At 41.3% G+C, this 24,991-nt stretch overlaps 1 protein-coding gene across 4 annotated transcripts in view; it reads left to right on the plus strand.

Annotated features, from left to right (window-relative positions):
* The window catches only part of SSUH2 (ssu-2 homolog), a 153,541-nt gene that overhangs the window by 27,925 nt on the left and 100,625 nt on the right, over positions 1 to 24,991 (plus strand). Inside the window, exon 2 of one of the 4 annotated variants that reach the window (XM_036739763.1) lies at positions 3,482 to 3,529. The exons of the other annotated variants lie outside the window; for them this stretch is intronic. The gene's annotated coding sequence lies outside the window, so the exon portion shown is untranslated. The remainder of the gene's footprint in view (positions 1 to 3,481; positions 3,530 to 24,991) is intronic. 4 annotated transcript variants of the gene reach the window in all.

Genomic DNA, 24,991 nt, shown 5'->3' on the forward strand with positions numbered 1-24,991 from the left:
CTCTTTGTCTTCTCTGAAATCCCTGACCCCATTGGAGGAGCACTTGTCTGGGTTGGGTGGATGTGTGCTGCTTCCATCTAGTGGCAGACATTAGAATGACAAACAAGATAACTTCCAATAGAAATGTAGTCCTCAAACTTTTTGGTCTCAGATCCCCCTTACATTCTTAAAAGTTAATGAGGACTTCCCCTCCAGTTCTCTGCCCCCCACCCAAGAGCTTTTGCTTATGTGTGTTATTTCTATTAACATTTACCATATAAGAAATTCAAAATCTTAATATTATTATGAAAATAGTTTTGACCTCTGGGACCCCTTGAAAGGATGGCAGAGACTCTTATTTTGAGAACTGCTGCATCAGAATATTCCCTACAAATTTGACTCCGAAGGTTTAAAGATCAGTGTGATGTCATCAAAAGAAGGCTAAATTTCAAGTTCAGAGGTCTGGGTTTCAATCTCTATGTTATTATTATTGCTTTTGAAAAAATAGTATCTTATTTTTTCCAATTACATGTAAAGAAAGTTTCCACCGTTCACTTTTATAAGATTTTGAGTTCCAAGTTTTTTTTCTTCCTCCCTCCCTTCCCACTCCCCAAGATGGCAAGCAATCTGATATAGGTTATAATGTGCAATAATATGAAACATATTTCCACACTAGTCATGGTGTGAAAGAAGAATCAGAACAGAAGGAAAAAACTGATAGAAAGAAAAACAAAACAAGACAAAACAAAAGGTGAAAATAGTCTGCTTCGATCTGCATTTGGACTCCATAGATCTTTCTCTGGACGTGGATAGCATTTTCCATCACGAGTCTTTTGGAGTTGTCTTGGATCGTTGCATTGCTGAGAAGAGCTAGGTCTATCAAAGCTGGTCATTGTACAATGTGGTGGTCACTGTGCACGATGGTCTCCTGGTTCTTCTCTGTTGTTGGTATCAGTGTTAATACCACACACGCCATCTAGGGTATTATATCCCCTTTCTGGATCTCAGCTTTCCAACCTGTAAAATGAGACAGTTGGACTCCATGACCTCTAAAATCTCTACTGTCTTGACATCTATGATTCTATCAAGTCGGGGTGGGGGAGGGGAGAATGTCACAGATAAAGGAAATGATTTTGGTTCGAAATCATGACAAAAAAGGCTAATCTGCTAAATGAGCCTGAAACATCTACCTGGCTCCCCTCCCTGCTGCCAGCCATTCCGTTCTCCCTTTGTGACCAACTTTGTAGTTTGCAAAGCACCTTCACATCTGTTATCCTATTGGGATAGCTCTGTCAAAGCTGAGTAGAGCAGTCATTGTTATCCTTATTTTACAGGTGGGAGACAGGCTCAGAGATTCCCAGTGACTTCGATCAATCAACAAGTATTTATTACATTCCTACTATGTACTAGGTACTGGGGATACAAGTGCAGTGAATGAAACAGTCTTTACTGGTAAGGAGATTACCTTCCAATGGAAGAGATAGCAAGTGTACACACACGCACACATGACATAAAGTGATTAAATCCCAATTTTATATATATAGTGTATAAATACAAAGTAGTTAAATGTAATATAGTATTCAGGTAGACGACAATAGCATTTGTGGGGTCAGGAAAGGCTTTGTGCAGAAGATAATCCTCATGCTGCATCTTCAAAGAAAGAGGGGAACTCTATGGGGGGGCTGTAAAGAGGGAGTGCATTCCAGGCATGTGGGATGGCCAGATCAAAGGCACAGAAGTGGGAGATCCAGTATAATGTATGGGGAACAATAAGGATGTCAGTTGGCTACGGTGAAGAGTGCAAGAGGAACCTGTGGGAAAATAGTACTGTACCATGTTGTCTCTCACTTATAGTTAAAGGGTCATTTCATTCCCTTGATCCTTTAAATTCCTGCTTAAAGTCCACCTTCTCCAAGAAGGCTTCCTTGCCAACCAATTACTCATTCATTCTAAACAATATTCTGCAAGCTTTAGAATCTCTTTCTTATGTTCTGTAGAACCCACTGATGTGAGTCTATCCATTGAGTTAGGAGAGGATTTATAGCTAATATGACAACATTTATCTCCCACAAAGCTAGAGCTTGGCAAAACTCCGAAGTTAATAAAGTTTGTCTTTAGGATGAAAGATTTAGAGTCAGAAGGAACTTGGCAGATTCTAGAATTACCAAAACTTAGAATTCAAATAAACCTCAGAAACCATCTCACCTGATCCATACCCGAACAAGAATCTTGTCTACAATATTCCCCCCAAAACTTCACTTCAAGACCTCTAAGGAGGAGACTTGTTAACTTCTATGGCAGCCCATTCTACTTTGAGGTTAGCTCGAATTATTAGGAAATGTTTTTCCTCGTATCAAGTCTAAAATTTCTTCTCTGAAACTTCCACTCATTGCTTTTAACCTGCCCTCTGGGGCAGGAGAACAAATTGAATCCCCTGTCCATATGATAACCCTTCAGATCTATTTGACAGTTATGACCCTCCCATCCAAGACTTCTCTTTTCTAGGCTAATCATTCTCAAGTTCCTCCAGGTTAGATGACATCACTCCCCTGCTCACACTCCTCAATTTGTCATATAAAGCCTTTTATAGTCTGGCCCTGACCTACATGTCTGGTCTTGTTCTGTTTTATTCCTCTTCGTGAACCTTTGGTCTAGCCAAACTGGCTTTCCCAGTGTTCTTCACACATGACTTTCCATCTTGTGTCTCCATAACTTGTCTTAGTTTGTCTTCCATGCCTGAAAAGGCACTTTTTCATCACCACCACTGCTTATAATTCTTATTTTCCTTGAAAACTCAGTTCAGGTGCCATCTCTTCCATGCCTTTACTAATCCCACCAACTATTAGGATCTCCATTTTCCCCAAATTACCTTATATTTATTTTGCATCTATTTGGTGTATTATTTATATAAGTCTATGTTATTTCTCCTTACAGAAGACAAGCTCTTGAGGCCAGGACTTCTTTTATTTCTGTCACTGGATTCTTCACATCTAGCATAATGCTTTGCACATAGTAGGAACCTAGGGGGAAGATTGGTGTGACTTTTTCTGTTGGTAAAACTTAATCCAAACTCTATGAATGTAGAGTTAACTTTCTTTTTTTTCTCTTTTTAGTTTTTTTTTAATTTTTAATTTGCAACACTTGGTTCTACATAATTTTGAGTTCCAGATTTTCTTCCCTCCCTCCCCCCTCCCTCCCCAAGATGGCATGGAATCCCATATAACTTTCACATATAACTTTGCATTGAATTAATTTACACACTAGTCAAGTTATGGAGCAGAATTGTGATCAGTGAAATGAATCACGAGAAAGTAGAGTTAACTTTGGAAGGATTGGGAATCCCAATGTTCTTTGGTCTAGGCTTCTAGGAGGCATCTCCTACAGGTGTGCTTCAGCTTAATTGAATGAATGAATAAGGAAAAAAAAAAGCATTTATTAATGATTTCCTATGCGTCAGGCGCTGTGACTGAGAAAGTTTGCATCCTGCATCTCTTGATTCCAGGTTCCCAAAGAAGACCAAAAGAACTTCCCTTCCAGCTGCAGCTAGTAGGTAAGTGGGAGGATTAATAGATATGATGATATCAACAAAGGTGATTATGGCAATAAAAGGCGATGTTTGCGTAGGTTTAAGCACAGCGGGGATGGAGATAATGTGGTCGAATGAAGTCAGTTCTTGACCTAGCTTCAAATCCTGCTCTCTTGATATTTGGCTGTATGACCATGGACAAGGCTCTTAGTGCCTAATGTTATTGTTCTTGCTGCTATCATTATCTTCCTTTTGGCCTTTTCCTGCATAATGTATTCAGGGTCATTCAACTAGGGGAAGCTCTTTCTGTACCCTGAATAATAATAGGGCAGGTTTCATTGTGCCTGTAACACTCTAGCTAACCTCACTCTTGATAGACTCAAGAGGTATAGACCAAGCTGCCAAGACCTTGGAAATGTATGGCCTGTACAAAGTCCTGGAGAGTAGACTAGATACATCCTGCCTCTACAATGGAGGGGCTAAGGGGTGGCTGCTGGGAGCTTCTTAGTTAAGAGAAGGTGATGAGGCTGGGGTGCCTCTTGCAGCTCTGTGGAGCCCAGAGACCTTAGAGCAACTGGATCAGTAATAACTGTTGTAGTTTAGTTGTTTCAGTCCTGTCTGACTCTTCGTGACCCCATTTGGGGTTTTCTTGGCAGATACTGGAGGGTTTGCCGTTTCCTTCTCCAGTTCATTTTACAGATGAGGAAATTGAGGCAAATAGGGTTAAGTGACTTGCCTAGGTCACATATCTACTGAATATCTGAGACCAGATTTGAACTCAGGTCTTTCATTCTTCAGGCTTGGAGCTCTATCTACCATGCCACCTCACTGCCTATAGTAATTAACAATAACAATGAATATCAAATAGGATTTAATCCCCCTTTTCTCTCTGCCACTCAAAGGATACATCTTAGGCAAGATGGCACCTCAGTGAATTTTAGCGTAATGATAGAAAAACATTTAAAAATTATAAAAAATGGAAGAATGACAATATGGTGGTTATTATTCTTCTATCTTTTTATTGGTATTTATACAGATATTTTAAGGCTTATATGCACTTTACATATGTTTTCTTGTTTGGTCTTCACAACAACCCTGGAGGTAGGTACTATTTTAACTGTATTTTATAGATAAGGAATCTGAAGGTGAGAGGGTAAATAACTTTCTCAGCCACAAAGCTATTTAATGTCTGAGGCAGGTTCTGAACTCAGGTCTTCCTGACTCCAGATCTACCACTTTGTCCACTGTGCCAACAGAAATAATATATTTACCTCATTTGAGGAAGGGAGCTCCTTCCCACCCTCCCTGTTCAACTAATAGAAAGAATGTTTAGGGATAGGATAGACGTTCTGAATATTCCCAGTGCTTGGTGGAGTGCCTGGTAAATAGTAAGTGTTTAATAAATGCTTTTTGACTGATTGATTTACTGGGTCAAAGGGCAGACCTGACTCACTTTCTCAAGCACACATTTCTTTGATGCCATCCTTTATACACTTTTCCTATTTAATTCCTTGTTTGTGATGTTACAACCTATGTCATTATGCCCAACATAATAGTAGTTAGCATTTATATAGTGCTTTATAAATGTTATCTCACTTGATCCTTACAAAAACCTCTACTCTCTGTCATTGGAGTTAGGTGCTTTTATTGTCCACACTTTACAAATGAAGAAACTGAAGTTGACGGAGGTTAAGTGACTTGCCCAGAGTCATAAGCCTAGTAAATCTCTGCAATCAGTTTTGTACTCAAGTCCTGACTCCAGGTCCAGTGTTCCATCTACTCCTAGCAGACTCACTCTATTGTCTGTTGGGAGATTCTCAACTTTGATTTTTCTGGAGACTGTAATATCAATGTAAAAGACAAAAACCTTGACATCTGAAATACAGAAGGAACTATTAGAAGTTCACTCTCATTCTGCAATGAATAACTCTCATTCTGCAGTAGATAAATGGTCAATGGAGCCAATGAGACTATTTTTCCAGAGGACAAGCACAGATTCTTAATAAGCATTTTGTCAAAACTATGCAGCTTCACCAATCAGTTAGCCAGTCTACAAAATTTTTCTAAGCGCTTATTATGTGCCAAGAACTGTGCTAATACAAGGAAAACCTAAAACAGTCCCTGTCCTCAAGGAGCTCACATTGTACAGGGGAAGATGATCATGAAAATACAGAGTGAAAAAAAGATATTGACAAAGTAGATGGAGAGTGATCTCAGGGGGGAGGCCCTCCAACAACTAGGAATTCCAACTCCAACTTCCTATAACAACTGTGACAACTAGGAGTTAAGATGGACCAAGGTTTTGAGCATAGTGAATAGAGTCCTGCATTTGAACTCAAGAAGATATGAGCTCAAATTCAGTCAGACTCTTGCTGTATTACCCTGGAAAGTTACTTGACCTCTCTTGCTCTCAATTTTCTCATCTGTAGAGTGGGGATGATCATGGGACCCACCCTATTAGGTTGTTGTGAGGTTGTTGGTGTTGTTTTGTTGCCGTTTGCCCTTTGACCTCAAAGAGGACTGATGACATCAGGAGGGTGATGTGTTGACTTGCAAATGAATTGGATTTAATTGAGCCAGGGCTGTGCAAAGTCATCAGCCTCACTCTCTCCTCCAGAGTCTTCGGAGTCCAGTGGAGAGACATAAGTTAAGATGACTGGCGGTGGTCAGTGGTTAGCATGAAATGAGATAAAATATCTAAAGCACTTTGCAAACTTTATAATGCTATATAAAATTAGCCATTATTAATATTATTATTGATTAAAGAGAGGCACATTGAGTCCATATCATATAAGGATCAGTTGAAAGAACTGGGGATTTTTACTTTGGAGAAGACTAAGCAGGGACGGGATAACTGTCTTCAGTTATTTGAAGGGCTGTCATTTGGAAGCAAGATTAAACTTGTTCCACTGGGCCACAGAGAGTGGAACCAGGAGTAATCGATAGAAGTTGCAAAGAGGCAAGTCAGATTTGACTTCAGGAAAATCTTCCTAACAATCAGAACTGCAGGAAAATCTTCCTAACAATCAGAACTGTCCCAAAGTGGAATGGACTGCTATTGGTGTGGTAGCTTCTCTGTCACTAGATAATTTCAGGCAGAAACTGGATGACCACTTGTCAGGAATGTTGTAGTGAGGACCCTTTGTGGGCATGGGCTGCACTTGGCTTGGCTATCCTTTCCAACTTTCGAATTCTGAGATTCTGTGAAATTATAGCCACTTTGAGGCTCTACCTCATACCCATCAAATTGTCCCAAGAAAATGAAAGCAATGAAATTCATTGCTGGACATTAGACGAAGAAATGCATTTATTCATTGGTGATTGAATTTCAAAACTGCAGAATCTCTTTGGAGAACAGTCTGGCAACACAGAGTAAAAGTCACAAAAATGGTCATAGCCATTGACCCCACAATTCCATTGATGAGACTGTAACTTCAAAGGGTTATCAAAAACAATAACAAAGAAGTCTTTGAATACAAAGACTTTCATACTATTATAGTGTATCATTGGGAAAAAAATTGGAAGCAATTTAAATGCCTGACATTTGGTAAGCAGTCCAATAAATTGTCTTGTATGTCCGGCAGATAGGACCTGGCAAGTTAGCTTGTCAACTCCCTATGATGCCAGGCCCCTGGCACAGTGTCCAGGGGCCTGCAAAATTGGGGAGCTAGTGGAGTTGTCTTCAAATAACATTAGAGATAGGAGGACCTTAGAGATAACCTAATCTAACTCCCTCACTTAAAGAAGAAGAAAGTGATCCTCAGAGAAGCTAAAGGGATTTGCCAAAATTTTCAAAGCCAACCAGTGGCTGACCCTGGTCTAGAATGCATGCTTTCCATTCTACCCTTTTGTTTCTCCCTGACTCTGCCTATGAAGAAGGTTGGTCCTCCAGAAGCCCAAGTAATTATTCTTTTCATTCCTTGATCAGTATCCCTTGTCCCTCAAAAATGCCTCTGTTCACTAGGTTATGAGGAAGTCTGCTTGGCATTCCATACCCTCGCTATCCCCCTAAATCCCATCAAAGACTGAGAAGAGCAAATCTGACCTGTCTCAAGGCAGCAGTACTGAGAGCAATCTCCAGCAATGTGTGATTGATGGGAGCTGTCCCTGAAGAGCCAGGAGCCTGCCAGGCTTTAATCAGACCTTCTGCAATGCACTGTTGGCTGTCCTCCCTAGCCTGGGGAAGATGCATAGATCCTACTGGAGTTCAAAAAAAGTATACCATGAATAGCAGACCTGGCTGGCAAGAAATGTGACTGGCCAATGTGAGAAATATTTCCAAGTACACTCAATTTCATGCTGAATGAATGAATGAAGGCAGTGGAGGTGGTTCTGAAGGCAGGGATAGATCTAAAGGACCCTGGAAGTGAACAGGGCTCAGCTACTGCCTTCTCCATCACCCAACCAAGGCTACTGTCAGATTCCTAGTTCTTGTAAAAGCATGAGAGATGATGTAGGATGCCCACAGGGAAGAACAAAGCCTTCCTCTAAGGGAAGAAGCTCTAATGGTGAAATTTACAGAGGCCAGGTGGCTGGTGAGAGGGGATCATAGGGTGTGTTGGAGACATTCCTATTTCCTTGCCCCACTCCTGCTAACATCACACCTGTCCCCAACTGAAATCACCTGAGGTAGATGGCCACTTTCTCTTATCTATACAAGGGACTAGCCCTGCCATCAGCCTCTAGAGTCACCAGTGGTGTAGTGGAAAAAAGCTAAACTCTATGACCTTGGCCAAATACTTTTCTCTCTGGATCTCAATTCCCTTCTCTTTAAAACTGGGGGAGGGAAAAGGATGTTGGGCTGGATAATTTCTAAGATTCCCTTCAATATTAGCACAGTACCTGGCACATAGTAGACAATGAATGTTAGTTGACTGATTTTAAAGGTCTCTGTTTCTGTGAAAACCAAAGATGAGGATGGGCCAAGGAAGTCATATTTACTTCATGAGAAGGTCATGGGACCCCTAATAAACCTGCTGCTCTTCTCCTCTATCAACTTAGTCTCTCTGATCTGGCCAGGCGGGCTTGTTGTCTCATCCCTATTACCATTACTGACCCACTCCCCAACATGGAATTCTCTGTTGGGCCACATGGGTCTCATTCACATTTTGTCTTGACTGTAGGTAATAAATTTATTCAGGGAAGAAGATGGAGTAGGGAGGCAAGGCTGGCTTCCTAGCCCAGTGGTGAAGATCATCAGAAAATGACAGATGAATCTAGCTTTGGGGGAAAAGAGACAGTTGATAAAATGTTAGAACTGGAAGGAGTCATTGAATCCAGCCCCTTTATTTTACAAATGAAGAAACTGAGGCACAAAGAAAGTCAATTACTTGGAGCCCTTTTCAGCTCTAGGGTTCTGACCATAAAGACATGGCTATGTATGACTCTAGAACTAGAAGAGACCATTTAGTCCAACCCCCTTCTTTTATAGCTGAAGAAAGTACAATGCAGAAAGGTTAAATGATTTGCTCTGGGGATACACAGCTAATATGTGTCTGGGGCAGGACCTGAACTCAGGTCTTCCTAAGTTCAAGCCCAGTGCTCTGTCCACCACACCAAGATACTGGGAATTGGGCAGCCTGTGCTAGAACTCAGGTCTCCTGACTCCTTAATTCCAGTTTTTTCCCTTTAAATCACATTGTACTCCCCCTATATATCACTTCTACCCACTTATTCTTCTCTGTAGACTAAGACTTAAGGAAAAAGACAAAGAGGAAAAAATGGCCTGTGCTTGAAGGCACATGGTTCCCCTGGGAAGTCATTTGGAGAGATGGCTTTGTACTTGTTACTTAAAGCCTTGATAGCCCTGTTAGATTTCGGATAAAGTGCAATAAAACTTTATGAATTCAGGCAGCACTTATTCTGAATTGAGAATGATTTGGACAGAGCTGAAGTGAAAGGTGCTTTTACACTCTCTTTGAAGAATGGGGTTTGCGGAGCATGATTAGGGGAAGGCTTCCAGAGATTTGGATGGAGGTTTCCTCAGGTGTAAAAGAGAGATGATAGACTCATGAGAGGCGGCATGGTGTAGTGGAGGACAGAGCGACCATCCAGAGTGTTGAGGTTAGGGAGAACTAGGTTTGAGTTTTACCCTTCGCACCTAAAAATTGCTATCATATATAGAGGACTTTAAACTTTGGGAAGTGCTTTACATGATATCTCATTCAATCCTCACAATATCTCTATGAGGTATTTTAAAAAATTTAACAGAGGAGGAAACTGAGTCTGAGAGTGGTTAAGTGACATGTCCAGACTCACAAAGCTAGTAATTGTCTGAGGTAGGATTAGAACTCAGTTCTCTTGACCCCAAGTCCATCCACTATACTAATCAGCTATGTATTAGCTGTATGATTCTGGGCGAGTCACTAAACTCTAAGACAACCAGTTATAGAGTGTAAGGTCCAAGATTCTCTGGCTGGGGAACACTGTACCTCGCCCATAAACATGGGGTATGCTTTTTGATACCAAAGGAAGAGGCCAGGTAGCTCCAGATTGATTATAGGTAGTGGTTTAATCAATCATGAATACTTATAAAACATGGGCAATCTTCTGTCTGGGGCAGCAGCCAGACAGTCCAGTGGATCCCCACTAAAGAATCCCCCAAATCCCTGTGGTAATTATAGAAAAAAGAGAGGAGGAGTTAGAGAATACATCATTATTGGCTGGTGGATATTTTGGGTTTTCTGCTTAGTGAGGAGTTTGGGCATTAAAGTCAACATTATGCCCAAACATAAGTTTGTGTTATTGATCATATACTGGTCATATGTGGGTCACGATATTCTTGTTATGGCTTTCATAGTATCTAAGTTTTGACTCAGTACTAAACTATGATTCAGTATCTAAGTTATGATTTGTTAACAGGTCACCGTGTTTGGGCTTCCACCTTTCACAGATTACATTTTTATGGCTTTTCATTTATTTTATGGCTTTCCCCGCCCTAATCGGGCTCCACACGGAGGAATTGCTGATTGGCATTGCTGGAACGATTCTCCTACATGGATGAAGGACAAGTCTTGATCTCTTCCTCTACCCTGCCCCCCAAATCCCAGTAGAATCACAGAATCTTAGGGCTGAAAGACACCTCAGCAGCCCCCTCCTTCAGCCCTGTAATTTTGCAGATGAAGAAACTGAAGCCTAGAGAGGGTAAATGGTTGTTGTGACTTTCAAATGAAAGTATTGAAAATTGAAAACCATCATTCCAATGTATGGATTAGTATTTTCATGAAGTATTATGTATTCAGTAAGCCACTTTATTAACAGAGTTTAATAGAAATAACGCTTTGCTTGCCTTTACCTGGAAGTCCTACTTTGAACCATATGTCTTTTAAAACAATCCTATAATTCCAAATTTTTGCTAAACCAGACCATTCTTCCCTCTAGTTGTTGTTGCTATTCCACCTCTTTGTGACTGCATATGGAGTTTTTTCTTGGCAGAGATACTGGAGTGGTTTGCCATTTCCTTCTGCAGTTCATTTTTTATAGTTGAGGAACTGAGGCAAACAGGGTTCAGTGACTTGATCACGGTTACACAGTTAGTAAGTGTCTGCGGTCAGATTTCAACTCAGGAAGATGAGTCTTCCTGATTCCATGTCTGGCTCCCTATCCACTCCATCTCCTACCTCTAGTTAGTCTCAGTTAATTAGGATGGATGGTCTTCCACACATCTGCTCCCTATTTAGCTGAACCACACTTGCCTCATACAAAGCATTTATTTCTTTCTCCCCCAGAATTGTGTCTGTCTCCTCCACTTCAGATTTTGTGTCTGATCAGAGCCTTGTCTTCCCTGTTCAGTGCTTTGACTAAGTTTGGGAGAAGGTGCTTGCGAATGAGTCAAGCCTGGAGAAGCCACACTGAGCAGGATGGTCAGGGAATGAGGCCTGCTGGGTGACAGACTGTTCTGGCCCAGATGACCAATTTCAAAATCATTAAAATACGACTAATTTACAACTTGCCCTAGAACCATATGGAACATAACCAGATGTTTCTTCAATGATTCAAGGTGTTCCAAGGGCCTCCAGGCATCATTCTGAATTTCAGTATTCTTGGGTTGTCATCCTTCACTTATCCAACAGACCCAGGATGAAGCGGGAGGGAATTGTCTGGGTAATTGACGCTTACTACTTGAAGAGCAAAATTTAACCATGTTGGATAGATGTCTCAGCTCTTTGTGCTCTTTCTCCTCAAATGACCTTGTATTTATTTAATCTGCATAGTTTTTTTTTTTAAATTAAGAGAATGTAAGTTCCTAGAGGGTCGGACTTGATTTGGTTCAGCCTTTGAGTCATTAGCACCTTGTACAATGGTTATACATCATAGATACTACTTAATAAATATTGAATTGAGTTAATAATTTCCTTGCCTTCTCAAACAGATCACATACATATCTGCACACATATGTATATGTTTCTATATCTGTGCATACATGCATATATTAATACACACACTTAGGTGTATATTTACATATACATGTGTATGTTCCCATATCCATAAATATTACACACATAACTGATATTACATCTATTCATATAAGTATATACTCATAAACAAAGATACATAGGTATATGCACACACAATACATTCATGTGTATATGATGGATATGTATGTATACACACTATATCCACAAATAAGGTATATATTAAATTCCTACAACATACATATGTGTGCATTCACACATGCTTATCTGTATACCAGTACACATATGCATATTCATGTACATATGATTCTGTTTAAAAGGATGGAGAAGTGATTAGTTAAATTAAATATAAGCATATGTATATATGGACAGTTAAGTGGTACAGTGATTACCACACCAGCCCTCCAGTCAGGAAGACTCACCTTCCTGAATTCAAATCTGGCCTCAGACACTTACTAGCTGTGTGACCCCGGGTAAGTCACTTAACGCTGTTTGTCTCAGTTTCCTCATCTGTGAGACGAGCTGAAGAAGGAAATGGCAAACCGCTCCAGTATCTTTGCCAAGAAAATCCAAAATGGGTTAATGAAGAGTCAGACATGATTGAAATGAGAGATCAACAATTTGTATATCTGTCCATATACTAACTTCTAGATTTAATATGTACATAACTATGTGCACGCATCATATGTACACACAAAGAAGTATATGCAAGGCACATATATGTGTATATGTACGTATACATAGACACGTTTATGTACATTTTTACCCATCTTTTCAAGTCCACTCCAAATATAACCTCCTCCTCTTCTTCCTCCTCTTCTTCATCCTCCTCCTCCCTCTTCTCCTCCTCCTCCTCCATGTAGCAGACCCTGTTTCCTCCTTCTTGCAATAGCTGAATCCTTCACCTCTTGCTTTGTTTTGTCTCTCTCCAAGAAATTTATCATGTACTATCGTGAACGGTAGTTATTATTTATGTCTGCCTTAACTACCCCCCCCATCTCTCCCCCAGCATTTCCTATTGTAATTCTGCACACAGGAGGCACTTTATTACTATTTACTGAAATTGACTTGAAAATTTGACCCTCTTCTTCATTGTCACCATTACAATCATTAATACTATGCTGTAATTCATCCATGCCCTCTGGGGCTGCTGAGGTGTGTGGGATAGTTTGCTGCTACAGTAAATGGCACCAGGTCTCTATCCATTTTTAGTATTTGTGTCTTTAAAAAATATCTCATTTTTTCCTTCTTTTCTTGCTGTCAGGTTGTTACTTCCTGTTGTTGTTAGGGTGCTCCTGCCACCCCTCTCTCCTCAATTCTAATTTGTAATCTGTGACAAGTTGAAAAGCTAGATAGCCAAGGTTGCTGGAACTGTGTAATTTTTTTTTTATGAGGAGACACAAAGCCCTTCCTCACGAGCAGTACATGATCTTTACTGCAAGGGCTTCATGGCAAACGTTGGCTGGTCAGTGCTTTCTTTCTGGTACCTGGCTACATTCTGGATAGTTGTTTTCTAAATAACTGAGATCTGGATGAATGAGGCATTGCTGTAGACACAGAGGCAGAAATACTGGTTAATTGTGAGGTCCAGTTGATAGAATGTTGGCTAACAGAAACGACAGTTATCAAGTTTCTCCATGCAGAGTGGTTGTCTGGCAATTCTTCCAGGGAACAGGATGTTCTAGGTTTTGGGATCTGTGGCCATGGCCCTGGTACTGCCAAATCTCCAGTCTTCTGCCAGCTACCGAGGTTCTTGGAAGTCCCTAAAATTTGACCTGCTCAAGATCAAGCCCAGCGGGTCCTACTGTTCTTGGAGAAGGAACCAGGGGCTAGAAAATGAATCTTCAGAGAGGATGTGGTAAAACCTGGGAGAGCTGATTCTGCTCTTTCACTGTCCTAAACTGTTTCTATCTGGAGATAAAGGAAGAAGGGGGTAGTTTGAATGAACTAAATCAAAAAGAGGAAGGAAACCTAAGCTCAAATCCCTTTGATTTGCTGTGTGACCTTGGGCAAGTCACTTCCCTCCTCCAAGGCTCAAATTTCTCATCTCTAAAATGAATGGGTTGGACTTCAGGGCCCCTTCTTGCTCTAATGATCTGTAACTCTACCCAAACTATCTGATAATCACACCCCCCACCCCCATTCAAGATCACTATTGACCAGAGAAGCTGTGGATTCAGTGCCCTAAAGTGATTCCCAAGAGACAAGACTTTGACCTTGTTCTGAAATCCATAAGCCCTCTCAGCATATAAGGTGATAATTGTGGCTATTTCCTTGGCTACAATTCCTTTGGGGTTTTCCTAAGCCTTTAATCAATTACCTTTCCCAAAATACTGTGGTGCAGAATCAGACCTAGTGTGCATACTCAACTCAGATTCTAAAGCAGTTAAGAGACTACCTGCCCTTGGGATCCTGGGGACTCGGAGAAGCTGGATTTGATGACTAGTTTGGGGAAGCATGGCTCTGCAGAGGACAGGGCTGACATGTTTTCCTTGTTGGCTGACAGAGGTCAGGTATGAGGTTGAAGTGTGGGAAGCAATGACTATTCCCTAGCTCTTGAGTGAGCATTTTTGGAGGTTACGTTAGTGCCTCTTCTAAAATGCTAACACATATTATAAAACGATTTGCATACATTATCTCCTCTGACCCCCATCTTATGAGATAGCTAGTGCAGAAATTATTATCCTCATTTCACAGAGAAGGAAACTGAGCTTGAGATCATGTCCTACGCATGATAGTAAGTGGTAGACCTGGAACTTGAAACCAAGTCTTATACTTTCTCATCCAGACTTCCCTTCCCTTCCCTTCCCTTCCCTTCCCTTCCCTTCCCTTCCCTTCCCTTCCCTTCCCTTCCCTTCCCTTCCCTTCCCTTCCCTTCTTTTTTTTTTTGGCAATTGGAGTTTAGTGACTTGCCCAGGATCACACAGCTAGGAAGTGGATTTGAACTCAGGTCCTCCTGACTCCCGGGCTGGTACCCTAAGGGACCCCCTAGCTGCCCCACATTTAATGCTATTTCAATGCACTAAATTTTATCCCAGTGACCTGGGAGGCATATTGGAATAGTAGATAGAGTATGAAATGTTAGACCTCAGGATCTGGAAGACATGAGTTCCCGTTCTGCCTCTGATAGTAGCTGGGTGATCCTGGGTAAGTCCCTTATGTTCTCTGAACCCTCTCCAAGACTTACATACTAACTTGTAGTTGCAATGCTTGGTTGAGAGAATTCCCCCATGTTCAAATTCCAAGATGTATTAGGAGAATTAATGGTTCTCCCTGGGAGACCTAGTTTATCAATCCCTGATAGAGTCCAGGAGATCAAGTTCAGTGAGAAAAAGAATTAATTTCCTTTTATGTATTTGGGGAACATTGATTCTCTTGGGCCTACTGCTGAATATCTGTGTGACCTTGGGCAAGTTGGATGAAATCTGCCTGTTGTCCAGATGGTATACCATTGGATGGATAAGCTATAGGTTTTATCTATGCGGTGACTTGGACAGATACTGCTCATGGATAATGAGTCCAACCCAGGATTGCCTTTGGGAAACTGTAAAATTCTTTTAAAGATGCCAAGTTTTTGTGAGAATACACTGAGATTATATATACACAGCATGTTGCAATCCTTAAAGCACTGTATCAGTATTAGATATTCTTCTATTTGCTTAAATTGATTAAACAAAGGCCCATCTTTTTAATAACAATATTCTGGTGTTTTTATATGATTTGAAATCAAGGGCTACTATAATCTTTGACAAATTGAAATTGAAGAACACCCCCAGAGTAATGAAAAGCTCCTGGTGAGTGAGTACAGGCTGCATCACATTACAAACAGGGAATTGCAAAGGAAAAGCAAGCAGGTGACAAGCATTTATTAAGCACCTACTGTGTACCAAGTGAAATGTGTTAAGGTTCGGTCTTTGAGAAAAGAGAAAGGAAGGAAGGAAAGAAAGAAAGGAAAAGAACAAAAGAAAAGAAAAGAAATAAAAAAGAAAAGAAATCCTGGGCCATCTCCAGTCATCCTGATGAATATCTGGCCACTGGACCTGGATGGCTCTGGAGGAGAAAATGAGACTGGTGACCTTGCACAGCCCTCCCTCACTCAAATCGAAGTCAACTGCAAGTGATGTCGTCATCTCCCTGATGTCATGGTCCTCTTTGAGAATGAAGGACAAACATAACAACTCTGTACCAAGGAACGTGCTGGCACTGAGGATAGAAAGGTAAAAGACAATCACTTCTCTCAAGGAGTTCACAGTCTAGGAGACGATATGCAAAAACTACATATAAACAAATTATATAAGATAAATTGGACATAATTAACTTAGGGAAAGCACTAACATTAAGGGGAACTGAGAAAGGCTCCCTATAGAAGGTGGGATTTTAGCTGGGACTCGAAGGAAGCCCAGGAAGCCAGGAGGCAGAGATGGGGAGGGAGAGGAATGGGGGACAGCCGGTGAGAACACCCAAAGTTGAATTATTGAGTGTCTTGTTTGTGCATCAGTCAGGAGGCCAGTGTCACTGGTTCAAAGAGTACAAATATGGTGGGGAGTAAATGGGGAAAGGTAGGAGGGGAGGGGAATGGGTTGTGAAAGGCTTTGAATGCCATACAGAGGATTTATATTTGATCCTTGAGGTGATGGGGAGCCACTTCAGTTTATTGAGTAGAGGGAGGGGTGGTTTGACATGGTCAAACTTGTACTTTAGGAAGAACAATTTTTTTAGCTGAGCAAAGGATGTCATCAAAGAAATGTATGAGTGAAATAAGGGGACTGGTCATGTGGCAAGAGTTAGAAATAATCAGTGGATCCTTCATGTGTTCCACTGGTATCCATTCTGTTGATGCCAGAGAAAGCAAGGAAGGTCCCCAGTAAGTTGGGAGCATCCCCTGAGTAGGAGTTAGGGGAGGTCATGGATGAGAGTTGCCCTGAATAATAAAGTACTGGTGACTTATGATCTGTAGTGCTGGACGGAATGTTCGTGGAGGACATCATGAATCCTTAGGTAACTGAGCATGTCAATGCCCAGCTTCTTCCATTAGTAAGATGGACTCAAACATACCTGCCTTACCTAACTGGCTGTAGGATTGAATGAGCTTCATTTGTTCATTGATTCATTCATTTACTTAACAAAACTTTTCTGGGCACTGGGATAGATACAAAGACAAATTAATCATTGTAAATGCGAATGTGCTTGGAAAGTCAAAATGCTTTATGAATGCAGGAATTATTCTCTTTCTTATAGCAATGAGTTTCTAAGCTGATTGCTCTGAGCATGGCGTTTTATGAATAGACAAAAAAATCTGCTTTCCTATTACATCTATGGAAATGAGTTGAAGGTAACCTCTAAAACTATCTTAAGTTCAGGGTCCAAGCTAAAGGCATGAAACACATTCTACTTCCATGCCAATGCTTTATTCTTTCATCAATTTCACCCAAAGAGCTGTTTCGCATCAGTGCATTTTCCAGATAACTGAAGCTTAATCCTTAAAGCCAAAGAATGATTGACTATTTCAATGTTTTTGGATGGAAATTGTTTTCAAATGGCCTGCATATCCTTTGTCTATTTATCCTCTGGGATAAATTGGACATTTCTTTGTTAGGCACTTAAAGCCTTCTTAATCTGGCTCCAGTCAGCACCTTCCCATGATTAATGAATATCGCTGCCCTTCATGTACTCAATGTTTCCACCAAACTGGTATATTTATTATTCCCTGTCAACTAAATTCCACTACTCCTCTCCATGTCTTTGTCCTCCATGCTTAGAATGCTCTCCCTCCTCACCTCTGCTTCTTAGAATTCTTAGCTTCCTTCTAGGCTTAGTTCAAGTGCCCCTTCCCATAATAAGCCTTCCCTGATCCCCATAGCTGTTAGTGGCTTCTCCCCAAAATTACTCTGAATGTTCCTGTGTGTGTTTATAATATTTGCTTCTCTGTGTGAATGTTTTTTCTCCACCATCCCACCCCAAGAGAATTTAAGCTCTTTTAGGACAAATATGTCTTCATTTTTATATCTCTAGTGGCTAACACAATGTTTGACATGTAATAGATGCTTATTGAATGAATGAATGTGTTAATAAACAGAATACGCAGAGCACAATTTAACCTTCATGACTGAGCATTACAATTATGAATATTCATTATTTTGATATGTTGCAATTTCAGCTAATGTAAGGTCATATTTCATTTATTCTTCCATTCACCAAGAACATGCATGACCACTGTGCAGAGAGTACTATGCTAGGTGATAGGAGAGAAACAGAGTTCAGATAAGATAAGGTCTTGATTTGATGGAACAACAGTCTGGTAGGGGGATAAAATGGAAACGTAGACACCTGTAATATGCAACATTATATAAGTGCATCAGAGAATTACAAAACTAAAATATTATGGATACGGCCAACTGAGTGTAGGGATCAGGGGAGACTCCCTGGAAGAGATTATGTCTAAGTCAGGCTTTGTAGGAATTCAACTGATCAAGAGAAAGGCAGCATTCCCAGGGGGATCAAAGACTTTCTGAGCTTTCAGTAAACAGAATAGATTGCCTTGCACAGTAGTGAGTTAGTTTAATTTCCCTGGAAATTGTTGAAGTGGAGGGTGGATGACCACCTAGGTTTACAGAAACCATCTTCTTGGAAGGGATCTTAGAACATGCAGTCTAACCCTCTTACCTCATACATGAGAATTTTAAGACCCATAGGGATTAAATGATTTTCTTGGTCATATAGACCAGCCAGGTCACACAGTAGCCAAATCAGGATTCAAACTTAGGTCCTACAATTCCAATTTCAACTTTCTTTTCTCTGACCACAGTGTTTTAGAGAGGATTCGTGCCTCAGGTAGGAGGAGAGAACCAGATGACCCTTGAGTATGGTATAATTCTGAGGTTCTTTTTGTGACTTAATCAACCAACAAACATTTATTACTGAGTTATAACTGTGTGTCAGGCACTGTGCTAACAGCAGGAGATACAAAGATAAAAATGAAACAGACTCTACTCTCGAGAAGCTCTATTCTATATAGAGTAATTGTCATTCTGGTTGAAGGTGGTGTAGGATAGAATCTAGGAGTTACTTTACTTCTCTGGGCCTCAGTTTATCCATCTGTAAAATTAATGGGTTAGACTAAATTACTTCTGAGGCCCCTTTCAGGTGTATATCTGTGATCCAGAGATGAGCCCCTGGATTGTTAGCAGAAGTAACAAGACAGTAAGTGAAGTCCAAGATGTCTCTGGAATGGGAGACTAGAAAGATGGCATAGTTCTTGGAAATCAGGGACCTCTCCCCAGCTGGCCTGCCAATTTTCCCCACAACAGGTTGTCAGAGAGGGTCTCTAGGGACTGCCGACCTCTCCAGTGCTCCTTCAACAGTGTTGTGACAATATGAGTTACAAATAACTCCTTTGATGAGACCAGGGAAGTTGGCATTGTGGCGAATTCTCACACTTGGTAACTTCATTGCAGTTTCCCTGCTTGTATCATGGGGCAAATATTGACCATCAGCCTGTCTCTTGTGTGTGTGGACCATTTGTCAGAGAGGAACTGCCTGAATGGGCAAGATATCAGAAGGGGTGAGTCAGTATAGGAATAGATTATCAAATGATCTGGGGGGTGGGATACTTTTCTTAGGAGGAGATGACAAGAAGTTGGCTGGACTGAAGGCTTGAGGAACCTGCTCATATGGCCACATATGGCCTTGCTGAAGCTGGACAGTATAAGGGAAGATTTACAAGACTTAGCATCAAGAGAGACCTTGTTTTAAATCCTGACTCAGTGACCCAGGAAAAATCCTTTAACTTTATGGGTCTCAGTTCCCTCACATGTAATAGGCAGCAAGATGGCCCAGTGGAAAGTGCCAGAGTCAAGAAGACCCCAGTTCAAATCTTGCCTTATACACTAGCTATGTGATGCTAGCGTCCAATGTAACATCTTTCATCCTAAGCTTCTTCATCTTTTGCTGTTTGTCCTTCCTTTCAAAGGGGACCAAAGATGTCATGGGGTGATGTCTTGATTGGTGCATGAATTGGATTTAAGTGAGGCAGAGTGGTGAAAAGTAAAAAAGGGATGATAGCACCAGTGAGGATCAAATGAGATCCCATATGTAAGGCACTTTGTAGGTCTTATATGAAAGATAACTATTATTATAAGACTAATATAAACCAATCAATCAACAAGCAGTTATCAAGCACCTACTATGTGCCAGGTACCATGCTAAATGTGAATAAAAATCATGTGCTGCTGACCTTCTCAGACTGTTGTGAGAAAAACCTTTTATAAACCTTAGAGAGCTAGAGAAATGTGAACTGGCATACTTACTGTTGTTGGCTTTCCTTGACTGGCCTTTGTCTGCTCATTGTGAAACAAGGTTAATTCTATTAGTCCCTCTATTGGCTGCCATTAGTGTATAGATTAGTGTAGAAGTAGAGAAAGGAGGGCCCTTCCAACTCAGAGCCTTTGTGTGTCTCTCAACACCTTAAGGATGCCAAGATCACGTAAGATAACAGGACTAGAAGAGCTCTTGGGGTCATCTAGTCCAACCCCCTTGGTTTTTCTTTCTTTAAAATGTGTATTGATTTTTATAAGCATTTATTATTTCTTCCAGCTTTCCCCCAGTCTCTTTATTTTACAGGTGAGAAAACCAAGGCCCAGAGAGGTTAAGTGATTTGCCTAAGGTCACGCACCGCAGTATGTGGTAGAGGTGAGATATGAACCCAGATCCTCACATCCAAAATCTTAAGTTCTTCCCACTCTACAACCTTGCCTCAATGTCCTCAGAAGGCAGGATAGTGCGGTACAAAGAGCATTCACTTGGGAATTTAGAGCACTGGATCCTAGGACCAAAATTGCTACCAACTTTTTGTCCAACCTGGGGATTCATTCACTTAGTCCATTTTTATCTTTTTGCCCCCAGTGCATAGCACAAGGCCTGGAGCATGGTAGCTCTTCATAAATGCTTTTTGTGGAGTGACTGGTTAATTGATTTTCTTAGCTAAGTGGTACAATGGAAAGAGTCACAAAAATATGAATTCATATCTGGCCTCAGACTCTCAATAGCTGTGTGACCCTGGGCAAGTCATTTAATCTCTGCCTGTCAATGTTCTTCTCTGAAAATGGGGGTACTCATATCACCCTACTTCTGAGGGTGGCACATAGTAGGCACTTAATAAGTGCTCATTCCCTTCCCCTTCCTCTTTCTGGTCCCCAGGATTCCTCTTTGTAAAATGGGGATGTTATGTTGAACTAGATAATATTTAAGATTTCTTCAGAATCTAATGTCCTAGGCTTCTCTCCTATCATGATTTTTGGGAGGTAGTCTTTAGCTCAAGGCACCATGATGACAGCGACATCATTTGTTCCCAAAGGCAAATGCAGGAGCAGCTAGGTGGCACAGTGGGGCAGCTAGGTGGCACAGTGGATAGAACACAGTTTCTGGGAGTCAGGGGGACCTGAGTTCAAATTTGACCTTTGATACTTACTAGCTGTGTGACCCTGGTCAAGTCACTTAACTCCTATTGCCCCACCAAAAACAAAAGGCAGCTGCAACATCTATGGAACGGTTGTCATCGACTTCTCTGAAAGCCTTCGCATCTCTGGACTTTCTTTTAGGGTTGCATCTTTTAGATACATTCAAAGTGCTCCAGGGAAGCTTGTCATTTCAACTGCTACAGGGTTTTTTACAGCAACTTTTTTGCCTGGTTTTGGTGACCTTCAACAGCAGAGCAGAGGCAGGAAACATCAATCGAAGAAATGTATCGATTCAGACATTGCATTTGACAAGGCCACTCTCTCTGCTAAGGTTGCGAGGGTCTCTGAGTCATTCCGTTGGGATCTGTGGTTACAAAGATGGATTGTCAAAGAAGCACTCACTTCAAAACTAAGAGAAGGGCTTGTCTTTGCTCACGGAAAATCAAATTCATCTTCCCTAAATAGGATCAAATAAAAAAAACCCATTTCTCTTATTTCATTGCTGAGGAAGACAGAAAGAATGGGAGTTTTGGCAATCATTAGTGATCTGACCGTGGATCGTGAAGTCCTTACATGGGTTTTCTTCGGATGGCTTTGGCTGGGTGTTCATGTATCCTTGGAAATATCCCAAGCAGTCTCTGTTCTAGGTCACATGTGCAAAACACAAGAGTGATGGTCTCCAAAACTAGGTCTTCCTCAGTTATTGTGCCCCCAAGGACCACAAATGTCTCCTTATCATCCTAAGACTCACATCTTCTCTATTGGGTCATAACTCTACTACCTCCCTCTTGCCGCTAAAGTCAGTTAAAAGTTTAGCTTTTAAAACTTGCAACATCCTGACCTGACCTGTCTTTCTGCTCTCACGGGACATTAGTTCACCCTCCTCCAACCCAATTCTGCAGTGTACCTGGATTGGCCTTTTCTTTGTTCCTCACCAAGACATTCCATCTCCTCTCTCCATGCCTCTTTACTAGCTGTCCCCTACTCCTGGAAGGCACTCTTTATCACCTCCATCTCCAAGAATCCTTCTCAAGCGCCACCTTTCACAGGAAGCCTTTCTTGATCCTCTCAAATGCTAGTACCCTCTCTCTCAGATTACCTTGCCTTTGACTGAATTATATTATTTGGATCCGTTCTCTATATTTATTCTGTACATACTTATTTAGACCCTTATTACATCCACTACTGGAATGTATGCTTATTTTGGGTAGTGATACCTTGTATTCATATCCCCAGTGCCTAAGCTTAGTGCCTGGCATGTAGTAGACCTTTAAATGAGCTAATAATGCTTTAGAGCCAAATCCATGGAAGCCTCTACCTGAGTAGAGTCAGTCACCAAGCATTAATTACCCACTATACGCCAGGCATTGGTATTTTTATAATATTTGAATCCCCTGACAATAAAGAATAGAATTAAAATCACAGCAGGACCCTAAATGATGTTAGTCCTTTGGAGAATAGCATACAGCTAACATTCAGCATTCTGTGGGATGTGAAGCTGGTCCAGGATGATGCTTGACATCCCAACCAGTCATTTATCAGGAAACCCAGGCCCACCTAGGCCTCTGTCATTGCCCTACATGGGGGTCTCTTCCTCTCAATCCCCTCCCATCTTTTTCTCTGAGGATAATAATGAAATCACTGCTATTGGAAAGGACAGAATAATTGACTATGCTATGGCTCCACTCACAATCCTTGTGACTCAGCAAAACAGAATTGCCTCCATGGCCACCACTTACCTCTGTGAGTTATCCTCCTAAGTAGAATGTGAGCTCCTTGAAGGCAGGAACTATCTTGTGTTTGTATTTGTATACCCAGTGCCTAGAACACAGTAGGCACTTAATGCATGCTTTTTCATTCCTTCACCTATTCATTTGTAAAGGTAAGGGTCAGTCTAGACCAGGGGTGGGGAACCTGCAGCCTTGAGGCCACATGTGGCCTTCTAGGTGCTCAAGACTGAATCCAAACTTCACAGAACAAATCCCCTTAATAAAAGAATTTGTTCTGTAAAACTTGGATTCAGTCAGAAGGCCCCACCCAAGGACCTAGAAGGCCACATGTGCCCTCAAGGCTGCAGGTTCCCCACCCTGATCGGCTAGATAATTTTACTTAAAGTAAGGGACAAGAGGTTAAGCCCTGATAGGTGTGTCAGGGGAGAACATATCTAAGCTGAATCAATTAATTAGAAGGCATTCCAACCAGGTGCAGTAAAAGGGCTATTTGTATTGTTTGGGAGACATGATTAACCCCTCTAGGTCTTCTGTAAACTAGCAGACCAGTTTGGAATCTAATAGATTCAAACAAGTGACATATCACGAGAGAGAAAAGTTCTGGCCAAGCTGTTGAGAAGGGATTGCCTGGGGTTGGGAGAAGGAAGGATGGCAAAGCACCTCAGATACACTATATCTAAGGGAAACAACTTGAGGATCATAATAAAATGACTTCCAGGAACTGAGTTATTCCTTTGCCAAACGTGTTCTTTAAGCTTGAACTGCTTTCCCCTGAACTCCATAATGTACTAATAGGAGAGTAAGTCACAGAATTTTGGGGGTATGTTTTATATCCCCCGCTATTATCTTACCTCTTCAGTAAATACTCTCCTCTCAAAGCTGATCAAATTTGACTGACAGATAAAACATCTCTCAACTTATACGCATGGTAGAAAGCATACTGGTGGGGGCCCATGTTTTACAGAATTAGAAAGACTGCTCCTCCATTCCCTACAACCCGTCAGGATCAGGACTAGTTCCTTGAAGGGGAATAATAGCCATGCTCTGGATACCATCCTCGCCATTGTATATGGGGTCAGCTCAGAGTGCTACATATTCATTCATTCATTCTATAGACAAACCATGAAACAACTTTGAATCATACATGAATGACCAAATCACAAAGTCATTTACATTACTTTATAGGCTGGCATCAGCTCAGTCCTCTAGACCCCATCTCAGAAATTTTAGAGCTGTTTAGTGCAAGACATTCTTTAGCTCTTTGTAGGCTTGCAGCAAAGATAATGGATTTCAGGAAGATGGAGAACATACAGGATGCAGAGACTAGAGTACTAAAATCACTGTCCCTGTCATTACAGTCTGGGGGCTGTGGAGAAGGAACAGGCACCAGTTCCTCTCTCCCACCCAAACCATTTTCTCTCATCTTTACGCCACCCCCATAGGAAGTGGTGGGCTTGATAATGTGACCACTTTAGTCATAACTGAATGATTCAGTCCCAAACAATTAAGTTCATATCTGAAAAACCAAATGCCAGATTAATCACATAGTAATGAATCCCAGGAGATCTGTTTCTTTGATATGATGGTGGGGGGAGGGGGGAAACCTTCATTTTTGGACCGCCACATGAGACGAAAAACAACAATTTGCATTAGGCAATGGCATTTTGAACCCTTGTGAGCCATGGGAGAGCTGTCTTCATATCGAGGAACAGTCAGCCCACAAGCATGGAGCCTCAGAGCCCCTCTGCTATGCCCAGCACTGTGCTAGGTTCTGGGGGGGGGGTGCAGATGAAATACAAGCTCTAATCCTGGGCCTCAAGAGACTCATAGGCCACTTGAGGAGTTGATGTAGACTTATGAAATAGCAGTGACAGAAAAACAAAGCAC

This window comes from Trichosurus vulpecula, chromosome 9 (assembly GCF_011100635.1).
Source record: "Trichosurus vulpecula isolate mTriVul1 chromosome 9, mTriVul1.pri, whole genome shotgun sequence".
Lineage (NCBI taxonomy): Eukaryota > Metazoa > Chordata > Mammalia > Diprotodontia > Phalangeridae > Trichosurus > Trichosurus vulpecula.